This window comes from Octopus bimaculoides, chromosome 2, assembly GCF_046866305.1.
Source record: "Octopus bimaculoides isolate indiv1 chromosome 2, ASM4686630v1, whole genome shotgun sequence".
In the NCBI taxonomy this organism is placed as follows: Eukaryota; Metazoa; Mollusca; class Cephalopoda; order Octopoda; family Octopodidae; genus Octopus; species Octopus bimaculoides.
In genome coordinates, this window is record NC_142929.1 from 156,397,973 (window position 1) to 156,410,472 (window position 12,500).

At 37.7% G+C, this 12,500-nt stretch overlaps 1 long non-coding RNA gene across 1 annotated transcript in view; it reads left to right on the forward strand.

Annotated features, from left to right (window-relative positions):
• The window catches only part of LOC106878237 (uncharacterized), a 27,268-nt gene that overhangs the window by 5,602 nt on the left and 9,166 nt on the right, over nt 1-12,500 (forward strand). Inside the window, exon 2 of the long non-coding RNA XR_001410485.3 lies at nt 7,053-7,174. This is a non-coding gene — a long non-coding RNA (uncharacterized LOC106878237). The remainder of the gene's footprint in view (nt 1-7,052; nt 7,175-12,500) is intronic.

Sequence of the window (12,500 nt, forward strand, 5' to 3'; positions counted from 1 at the left end):
TCGAAGGAAAATATGCTTTAAAATTCTTAAATTAAATAAAGTTCATTTTCGTGGCTTTATTAACAGTGTCAGTAATTGAATTTGGCTAATTTAACATTTACATATCTAAACTTACATCATTTAAGAGAGTTAAAAAATATCTATATTTATTCATAAGAATATATGTATTTTGAATCATAAGTGATTAAACATATGATATAATTAACGTTCAACTTTTAATCAAAATAATAAATCTTATCTTTAATCTACGTGATATTATGTGTGTGTGTGTGTGTGTGTGTGCATGTGAATATATATTTATATGTTTATTTATACACACACATACGCATGTATGTATTTATGTATGCATATATATATATATATATATATATATATATATAGAGAGAGAGAGAGAGAGAGAGAGAGTTGTGTATATGTGTATATAGCATACACGCACACACACGCATACATACGCACATACACACACATAAATATACATTTACACATACGTGTATGTATGTATGTATGTATGTATGTATGTATGCAAAAAAGACAACCCCCCCCCCACACACACACACATATATGTATCATATGTACCATATAATGGAATACCAGTTCCAGAACGCAAAAATTATAAAAACATTAAACACATTGTCAAAAGCTCTTCCTATCATATAAACCTGAAAATAGTTCAACTTTAAGCTGTGGCGATATCAAAGTCATAAAGTATATATAAATAAAGTTACGTAAAAGAAATTGTATAAGTTAAGGTATTTACATTTAACAAACAACAAAATACTTTTCTACATATTTGAGTCCTTGACAACATAGGTACTTGGAAGACAGCAAAATGTAAAAATGTGAGCTGAATTCTATGTTATCCTTTACGTTATCTCTTTTTTATGGTGAAGAGAGAGCGGAGAGAGAAAGAAGAGGTTTGTGAGTGTGTGTGTGTGTGTGTGTGTGTGTGTGTGTGTGTGTGTGTGTGGGTGTGTGTGTGTGTGTGTGTGTGTGTGTGTGTGTGTGTGTGTGTGTGTGTGTGTGCTATCATAAATATGAAGTGTACGCTAAACGGTGTTTTAATTCACCTGTCATCAGTATCTCGTCGTTTACTGAGCCGGCATTTAGGTTCTACTGTTTCAAGTAAGTCTAATGCATGTTGGCGAAGATAAGAAATTAAATTGATCTCAGTACACAACTGGTAGTTTATTATATCGTCGCTGGATTACTGGAAGGTACGGTTGACTTCGGCATTATTCGTACTCAGAACGTAAAGAGCCAAAACAAATACCGAAAAAACTACCGACACCTCACTTTGACAAGAGCTGGATTTGTTGATGGATATATTACGCAAGTTACGCTTTTACTTTAAACCTCACTGTGACTGATTCTACTTTACTTTGTTATCGACACAGTGTGGACCAGCTTTTATCGGTGTTGTGTTTCCCCAGGATAACCCTGATTGGGTAGACCTATGATCAAATGCATTTATTTTTTGGCCATTTCATTTGTTTTAAGGCGCAATGTGTAAAGACATAAATTATAAAATGTGACCTTCCTCATCTAAAATGGCTAGATATGTTCGGAGTGAGATTTGGCTACTATATCTGGCAAATTAGGTAATCACATAGAGGTTCAGAGGATACCAGTAATATACTGTGGAAGAATCAACTGTCTAATTTCGTCTATCTCGAAGAAAATTCTAGTATTCTATCAAACTTAGAGATGATTACTGATTCCTGAGAAGGTGAATTTGGTGCAATCAATAAAAGTTTCTCTTTCTCTCCAGTCTTTCCAATGTAAAACTCTCCTTTTTCTCTCTTAGTTTAACTCCATCGTTTTGATAGTCTTGTTGTATAATTTCTTCGGGAACTCGACGACCAAAGTCCCTGTAGAGTTTAATTCCGACTATATCGGCTCTAAATAACTCTCATTGCCTTTTCTCAAATCATTATAAAGAATTTTCTTGGGCAACACTAGGGAAAATCAATTGTGATTTCTAATTTGGGAAGAAAAAAAGGTAAACACAATGTTGAGGAATCGGTAACGTGGTGGACCGGAGGTATATTAAGCTGAGTATTGACTATGAGCATATTGCTATCTCGTCTCCCTTTAATTTTTGCAAGTAAAACGTTAACTTTTAACATATTGTTCGACCAATATAACTGCTTTTCAAAAGCTAGTGCTAGAGACAGGATGATTAATTCGTGACAAATCTAATCTGCGATCAGCTTATGACTTTCACTAACCTCAGAGATAGCATTAGAACAAAATACATATCACAATTCTTGTCTTTTTGCTACATATATATTCAGATAAAAGGGGAATACATTTTATCAAAATTACTTTGTTACCATATTTATGAAGTAGGAAGACGTGAGCCAGTTTTAGTCCTCCACTATATTTTGTATGTGGAAGGATTTATTTGAAGGAGATTTTACTTCTAGTCCTACAAGATGAAGTGACAACTTTGGCTCACTTTGCTTTCGTACTTCCGCCTTCTGTAATGTAGAAATTTCATTATGCTTTGTCTCAATGTTTTTCATGGAGCGATGAGTTTTCTTCACTATTACTTGTACAACGATTCATAAAATGACTTGTCTAATAGAGTATGTATTATATGGATTTCACTAAAAATTTTTACTTGCACTCTTGTCAAATCAAGATAAATTATAACAACAGGAAGAACTAAATTCAGAACTGTTAACTTATGAAGTCCACGATAGTTAAATATTACCGAAACAACTATCAATAGCATGTTGTACCACTTAAATGTTGCTTTCTGACTTAGACGTAAAATCAGAAGTTTACTTGGAAGTAGTTGTTTATCTTCAGACCTCAGGTCTATCTTCATCAGCACATCTGTGATCAAAGATGTTCCAAACATGACCACCTCACCTTTATCAAACATTATGTATATAGGATTGCATTAATATGTTCAATATGTCTTTCTAGTTTTTAAGGATGGGAAATAAGATTAATCTGAGAGATTGGAACGACATGCATAGGTTGTCGTGCTGGTTTGTTCATAGAGAAAACTGTTGGTTGTTCAATATTTACCTACTTCAACTAGTTGTCTAAATGCAGTAATTTGGTTTCAGCTTGAAAGTGAAAGTGGGTCGCTACCTTCCTGCACACCAAACATTAATCTCTTACGCAACAGTACGTCATAATATAAGCTTGGGTGAGAGGAAAGTGAAAAATCTTTTTTAAAGGAATTGCCGTTTTAGTTAAGTGAAGTGACTTCATCCGTGAATCGAAACCACACTCAAGCAGAAGAAGAAGAAGAAGAAGAAGAAGAAGAAGAAGAAGAAGAAGAAGAAGAAGAAGAAGAAGAAGAAGAAGAAGAAGAAGAAGAAGAAGAAGAAGAAGAAGAAGAAGAAGAAGAAAATCTAGTACTTTATCGATGTTTTTTATCCCTTGATCCCTACAGGCTGAGAGACAAAGTTAACTTCGATGTGATTTGAACTCAGTTTGCAGAAAGCCAGGTTAAACAAGTATCCGACACTTTAGCGTAAATTCGCCGCTTTTAAAACCCTAGTGTTTATGGTTTATTGTATTACATATTCATGTATATGTTTAAGTACTTTTGAGTGAATTTGGTATATGAAAATTGTCTGGAACCCGTCGTATATATATATATGGGGGGGGGCGTGTGTGTGTGTGTGTGTGTGTGTGTGTGTGTGTGTGTGTGTGTGTGTCCTTCCCACAGTTTGACAACCGGTACCGGTTTGTTTATGTCTCGTAACATAGTGATTCGGCAAAAGAGACCATAAGAATAAGTACCAGGCTTAAAAAATAAATACTGGGGTTGATTTTTTTTTCTTTCTGACTAAACCTTCAAGGTGGTGCCCTAGGATGGCTGCAGTCCAATGACAGAAACAACTAAAAGATAAAATATTATATCGGATATTTCGAAAGATATTGTATCGAATATTTCAAAAATAAAAGACTTTGTTTCTGTATTATTCCGGAATTATACTTCGACCCATTTTCGTTTGATTAGGACCCATTAGTTTGAAACTGACCCAATTCTCTAGTTTGTGAGTTTAACATTGTAAAGTTTAAACACATATTTTACCTCGGCAGTATTAATTAACACCCAAAGCTTGAAATGATGCTGCACCCCAATCTCTCATCACTTACTGTAATTTAATTTAACAAAGGAGCGTCTCTACATCATCACCTGGCCAGCTACAAAATAGCAAGCAACCAAATTTCCCTCAAATCGCAACTTATCGTCTTTAAAGAAATGACACATTTGATAATGTAGTTTTAGATACACTATATATGGAACAAAAAATAAACGGGATGGTCACAGCTGGAAACTTTTGATCGCATGACTGCTCGATGGAGGTTAGCCTGGAGTTAAAATCAAAATAACAACAATAACAACGACTTACAATGTTAATAACTTACGAAAGATATGAACATTATAACCTCCTTTTTCCCTTCCAAGATATAAAGGCATTGTGCTTGTTATAACCTGATGTTTCCCCGATTCTCACTTTGACATCATTCACAACAACAGCAAAAATAACAAAAACAGTCTTTATCTAAATGAATGAATAGAGTGACTTATGGATGGCCACTAATGATTGCTTTGTCCAATAAAAACAAATCCAGGAACACCCACACCCTAAGCCAGACTGCACAGACTGCATGCTTGAGGCTACGGCAATACGATGTGTTAGTATCTGCTGGCATCACTCGTCCAAACTATTATATACATACAATGACTATTATATATTGGTAATAATGTTGTGATTTGGTAGGGGTTTACCATTCTTATGCTAGCACTATGTCGACAGAAGTTTTGTGTGTATGTGCTTGTGCGTGTGTGCGTGAGCGTGTATATGTGTATATGTGTGTGTATATATATATATGTCGGTGTGCATATGCGTCAGAGAGAGAGGGGTGGAGAGACTAGGGTACTTCCCTAGCTGGGGGTTTGCTGTTACTGTTGCTGCTGCGGCTGTTGCTGTTGTTGTTGTTGTTTTAAATAAACGTGTTCACTTGTTTCCAGTAATGATTGGCGGTGCGTCCTAACACACACGTGTGTTCACAGTAGTGCAGTGCTTGCCCGTGTGCTTCAGTGTTGCGTGGAAAGGGGGTAGCAGAGAGAAAGAAAAGAGAAAAAAAAAGGAAAGAGGGTTAGGCAGGAGGGAGGGAGGAATTGAAGACCTGAGCAGAACAACTAAGTGACTGTGTATATGGTGACTTTGCATATATACCTCTCTGTGTATATGGTGGTCATTACTGAGGTTCCATCGAAAAAAATGGTGGAGCGACGCCACCGACTCGTGCAATCAATGAATCAATGATCAATTTTACTGTAAGGGTAGATACACAAACAGACAGTAAAAACACAGACATGGCAATACTCAAGCAAGCAAGCAGCTAAGGCAAACCAGGTAGAGGGAGATAGGCAGGTACTGATGGAGATAAGGTAGCATATGTAGTAGACTATCCGGTGATACAGCCCAGGCGGGCAGGCGAGCAGGCAGACTGACTGCACACAGAGACGTACTGGCAAGGAGCAAAGTTTAGTAAAAACAACATTCATAATGTTACTACTACAACCATCAAAAACCACTATAATCGGCACTGCTACAACCTACCTCTTCATCTTCAACATCCTCATCGCCATCGCCATCGTCATCATCATCATCACCATCGTCGTCGTCGTCGTCGTCATCATCATCATCATCACCGTCATCATTATTGCAACCAGTATTATCACCAAAATCGTCATCGTTATCGGTAGTAGCAGCAGTAGCATTAACAACATCAACAAAAACATTGAAAACATTTTAAACAAAGCGATTAATATTTTTGTCATTTAAGGTAGATAGTAAAATGAATCACACAATATATTGCTGGCACCTATTGCCCCACGATGACTATCTGGAATTCTCGCCGTCTCCATAGTGCTAGACCCACGGGACATACAGTATAAGTAACGAGAAGAGAAGAGTTTGTTGGAGTGCCTGAGACGTTTTCACTTGAGTTTTGTTCAGTATATTATATAGATGTTGGGTGTCGAAGTACTTTCTGACTTTGAAGAGGAAAGTCAGTTTTTGTGATGGGGTCTTTGCTATGTTGAGGACGTGAGTTTTCCAGAGCAGATCATCAGTGACGGTGAAACCAAACGTTTGTAGCAACATTGAGGGTTATATTTGCTTGTCGTTTATGTATAAGTGGAAGAGGGTACGATATGCTTTTTTTTTTTTCGATGTAGCGATCATGTCTTTGTGCTACAGAAAGATATAAGGTTGGCGTGGCCAAACTGTAGGAAGTGTTCGAGTTCTGTGTTCATGATGTGAGTGCGGGTTTGGCGTGGAGGAAGCTTGGAAAGGACTGAAAGGAGATGTCATCTGCGTCGGGATGAATGTTGCTGCAGATGACGGAAAGTAGATTGCGCTATAAGAGAAGTAAAGTATATGGAAAACAAAATGGAATCCTAAAGCACAGCAGAGTTTATAGTGTAAATCAGGGACATTTTTCATCAGTCCACACCGCAATAGGATGCTCTGACAGGAAGCCACTGACCCAAAAGACAAATGGAGACCATAGGCGAGAAGGTTTACTCAAAGATTCCAGTGGAATGCATGTAGATGCTAAGTGCAGCGACAATTTTACTGTGGCGAGATCCCACTGGTGAGTGAGATAGGTGAAAAGGTCTCCAGTAGATTTGGTTTTACGAAAGCCTTATAATTGGCTACGGAGAAAGATTCAAGGTATTGGAGAGTCTTTTATGTTAATAGCCATCGAATCACTTTTAATTGTTGGAAATGAGTGCAATAGGACTATATTGTTGAAAGCGTCCATGAATTTTAACGGTAAGGTGTGATTTGATGGAGCTTTGGTCAGTGTTGCTTACGCATGGGGCGACTATGTTGATGCATACATATCAGATATTAAAATACTGGATTTTTTTGGTTTTTTCCTAAAGAGTAGCTCATTAGATCCAGGCAAATATAGTTATAGTTGAATATTTTACCTGATAAATTGTATATTGTTTATGAACCGTAATGATCTGTGCTCTCGGTATTTACCTTTCATTACCATAGATGGTAACCTCACATGAATCAAGCCAACGAGAAACTCTATGCAGTCACTCAACCTATTAGAAATAAATGCGAAATCAATACCATTTCAACACCATCGTTATCGGAATACTTGATTTGAGTTTGTGAGTATACGACAAAAATCCTTAATCACATTAGAAACATTAGAGACATGCAAGCAAAGTTAACAAGTTCGGTAAATCTGAGCAATGAGAAGGTTTGGTTATCCTGCGGAGCGAAAAAGTTTAACTTTTCTTTTAAAAGACATGCATTGATAATGGTAAAAAAAAAAATTAAAAGTGAAGGAAAAGTGTTGAAGTTGATGCGTGAGTTGTAAGGGAGAAATACTAAGAGAAGGGTAACTCGTGGGAAGAGTGAGGTATTAGGGCGAAAATTGGTTGGTAGTACTGTGTAAATTATCCAATCGTTTCCGAGTTTGGAGTTTTGGTTACATGTATATTGACTTAGATCCATTATAGTATGAGCAGATAGTTTTGATTATTATACAGCACTCAGTATTTCCATAGCAAAGATATGTTCAAGAGATATATTAACAATTTTCTGTATAAAGCTTTCAATTTACTAATCGAATCGTTGACTATATTTTTGCTGCAGTGATCAACTTGCAATTGGTCGGCTCGATCTCTCTAGATTCGAAAGTCCTGCGAATATTATGGCTACAACTATCTTTTTCAGGCACTAAAAAAAATCAATAATTAAAACACGGCCCTGATCGAGCAAATTTATGATCACAGGGTTCCAGCAGTAACCGTCATGTCTGTTTACATATATGCAAGACTAGATTATATTATGTATTCTTTCTTCAGCAGTTTGAGAGAGATTTTACAGCTTTTTGTATCGGAACGAGTGACCAAAGGAAACGATGCCATGATAATTATTGTCAAACATAATGCACTTGGTATTTAGTTATGGCTCTGTCAATTCTGAATTAAAATCCTATCGAGATTGACTTCAGCAACACTAAAATAAAAGATGATTTCAAGATATGTATATCTATTGAATTTAATGATGTTAATATTAACATGGAGAGTAGGGCGGTGAACTGGCATAATCGTTAGCAAGGAAGAAATGCTTAGCGGCATTTCGTCCGTCTTTACTTTCTGAGTTCAAGTTCCGCCGAGGTCGACTTTGTCTTTTTTCCTTCCGGAAGTCGATAAAATAAATACCAATTGAGCTTTAGGGTCGATGTAATCGACTTAACCTGGTCTCCGAATTTGTGAAACGAATATTAACATGAGTGTAACTTCTCTAGGACTCAATATTGTTACATCATATCATATCTCGGAGGTCGAACTTTTGCCATCCAAGAGTAGGAGATAGCTACGAGAAACAGTGAAGGAGAGAGTGAAAAACTAAAAACTCTTCTGAGAAGGGCATATGACAGCAGCAGTAATGTATATACTAAAAATTAATATAAACAGCCTGGCGCAATGTGATAACATAGAGGGAAAAACTGTGACCGTTATACAAATGTATGTAAATATATATATATATATATATATATGTGTGTGTGTGTGTGTGTGCGTGCGTATGTATGTATGTATATATATATATATGTGTGTGTGTGTGTGTGTGTGTATATATATATATATATATATATATATATATATATATATATACACACACACACACACACACATATATATATAATACAAAACTCAAATGTATGTATATTTATATTATATTTACATGTATGCATACACACACACGTGTGTGTGTGCGTGTGTGCATATATAGATATATACATACACACACACACACACATGTACACACACAAAAATGCAGAGATATATATCATATATATTCTACATATAGATATTTACACACACACACACACACACACACACACACACACACACACACACACACACACACACACAGACACACACACACACTCACGCGCACACAGATGCGCGCGCGCACACAGACGCGCGCGCACACGCACACACACACACACACACACGTGTATGTTGTAATAGCGTTAATATTCCGGCGTCTCACCAAAAACAATACAAAGCAGTGAATAGCATGGCTCGATATTAATTCTATTATTGCTATTATAGAACCTGACAATTTACCATAAAACTATGAACAATAAGTCGTGATAGCAGCAGCAGCAGCAGTAGTAGTAGTAGTAGTAGTAGTAGTAGTAGTAGTAGTAGTAGTAGTAGTAGTAGTAGTAGTGCTGGTGCTGGTGGCAGCGGTTGCAGCGGCGGTGATTGCGGCGGCGGCGAGAGCCATGGTGGTGGTGGTGGTGGTGCTGCTGCTGATGAAGTGGTAAGAAAATGGAGATTGGTGTTGACTGTTATGTTGGGGGAGTGATGTTGGTGTTTATGATAGTGGTGGCGATGGTGGTCGCGCTAGTTGCTGCTGGTAGTAGTGTTTGAGGTAATGGTGTTGACTATAAAGCCTTATTAATGTCTCCGTGTGTGATTTTATGCTCGTTTCCGTCCATGGGGGTGCATGTGTAAGAGTGTCGATGAGGATATGTGTATATGTATGTGCAACTGTTGCAGTACATTGAATACTTACTTTAATGTGTGCGTGCGTCTGTGTGTGCGTGTGCGTCTGTGTGTGCGTGTGCGTCTGTGTGTGCGTGTGTGTGTGTGTGTAGATGCATGTATGTGTATGTGGGGGTGGAGAATCAGTGGGTGTGTCCTTTTGGTAGCTTTGTCCATGATGGTGAGACAAAGCTTATAACTATTACGAACCCCCTACATTGATGGGTTTGATGACTAAAGGAAAATATAAGCTAGAAGGAGTAACTAAACAAGGGAACTGTAATAAGGTCTTTTGTCCTGCAAAAAATAGTTGTCCAGTCGCAGTCAAATTACACCCTACCATTACTAAAACGGAAGTGCACATTACTGTATATAGATATTTTATCTGAATAAAGCATTCTATTATCCCGACTGTATGACTTTTGGTTCAGTATTGACCCGAGACTGAACAACAGCTGTATATATGCATAGGCGGCGAGCTGGCAGAATCGTTAGCACACCGGGCGAAATGGTTGGCGGTATTTCGTCTGTCTCCACGTTCAAAATCTGCCGAGGTCGACTTTGTCTTTTGTCTTTTCGGGGGTCAATAAATACCACCTGAGTACAAGCATCGACGTAAATCGATTACACCCCGCCCAAAAATTTCAGGCCTTGTACCTATGTACATATATATATATATAATATCCCAGAATATATATTATATATATATATATCCCAGAAACAGCTGTAAGACTATATCTCTTTCCTTGTAAATGTGCTGCGGTCTAATATATATATATATATATATATAAGCTTCGCAGAAACGGATAGGCGCAGGAGTGGCTGTGTGGTAAGTAGCTTGCTTACCAACCAAATGGTTCCGGGTTCAGTCTCACTGCGTGGCACCTTGGGCAAGTGTCTTCTACTATAGCCGACCAAAGCCTTGTAAGTGGATTTGGTAGACAGAAACTGAAAGAAACCCGTCGTATATATATATATATATATATATATATATATATGTGCGTGTGTGTGTGTGTGTGTGTGTGTGTGTATGGAGTGTGTTTGTGTGTCTGTGTTTGTACCCCCAACATCGCTTGACAACCGATGTTGGTGTGTTTACGTCTCTGTAACTTAGTGGTTCGGCAAAAAAGATCGATAGAATAAGTACGAGGCATACAAAGAATAAGTCCTGGGTCGATTTGTTCGACTAAAGGCGGTGCTCCAGCATGGTCGCAGTCAAATGATTGAAACGAATAAAAGAATATATATTCTTTTATTCTTTTATTTGTTTTAGTCACCGCCTTTAATTGAACAAATCGATCCCAGAACGTATTCTTTTGTAAGCCTTGTACTTATTCTATCGGATCTCTTTTGCCGAACCGCTAAGTTACGAGGACGTAAACACACCAACATCGGTTGTCAAGCGATGTTGGCGGAGGGGACAAACACAGACACACAAGCATATATATATATATATATATATATATATATATATATATATATACGACACGCTTCTTTCAGTTTCCGTCTACCAAATCCATTCAAAAGGCTTTGGTCGGCCCGAGACTATAGTAGAAGACACTTGCCCAAGGTGTCATGCAGTGGGATTGAACCTGGAACATGTGGTTTACAAATACACACACACACGCACATACATACATACATACATACATACATACATACATGCAAAGTATGATGCAGTGGCCAGACTAGTCTGGAACGGGATAACAAAATAGAAAACACCAACAGACGAAGTTGATTATATTAAAGCTGATGGGTCAAAAGAATATAAACATAAATGGAGTGTAAGCCGCATTAGTCATTGTATTCTATCACCTGCTCATTCCTGATCAAGCAGACTTATGATCCAACCATGACTATCTAAAAGCCCCCAGAAAGTCAACCATTTGAGTAACTTTGAACGTGAGGAAAACAAAGAAATGATCGGCATGGCAGTAATGTGAAATAGTGAGAACAGCAATTTGAGGCAAAAATTATGTAACTGACCAACTGAAGAAGAAGAAGAAGAAGAAGAAGAAGAAGAAGAAGAAGAAGAAGAAGAAGAAGAAGAAGAAGAAGAACAACAACAACAACAACAACAACAACAACAACAACAGCAGCAGCAGCAGCAGCAGAAGAAGAAGAAGAAGTAGCAACAGCATCAGCAATAACAACAATCCGTTCATCCCGGGTGCTGTTTTATCTGTCGACGCGGAGAACGTTGCAAACTTAGTTGATATCGGCGCGAATTGAAATCAGAACGTAGGCTGCGAAAAACGGATTATCAGGCATTATGTAGTGGAATCGGCAACGCACAGTGGACGTCATGTTTATCTTTCTCTCTCTCTCTCTATATATATATATATATACACACACACATATACATACTTGCATAGATACATATAATAAACCCACAAATACACGCACGCACACACACACACATACGTATGTATGTATATGTATGAATGTATGTTGAATGTGTATGTGTGTGTGTGTGTGTGTGTGTGTGTGTGTGTGTGTCTGTGTGTGTGTGTGTTTGTGTGTGTGTGTGTGTGTGTGTGTGTGTGTGTGTGTATGTATGTATCCAGTGGAACCTCGGTTTACAAACAATTTTTCATTTTTAGAACATAAAACGTCTCGGATTATGAGCAGTATCTCTAGTAACGAACACATAAGCCAGCAACAGCAGTTGGTGACAAGCTGAGCGTATCAGCGGGAGAACGTCAATTGTTGTCAACCTTTCACTTAGTGCACATCTCTAATCGAATTCGCTGTGCTTTCTCTTGAATTCTCTATGAGAAAAATAGTTTCGGTTTATGAACATTTTGGATTACGAACGGTCCTCAGAAACGAGATTCCACTGTGTACGAGTAGTATGAAAGAGTTCCCCTGATAGTTATGCTTAATAAAAGATAACTTATTTATCTAAGTCTTAACATCATCTCCTTCG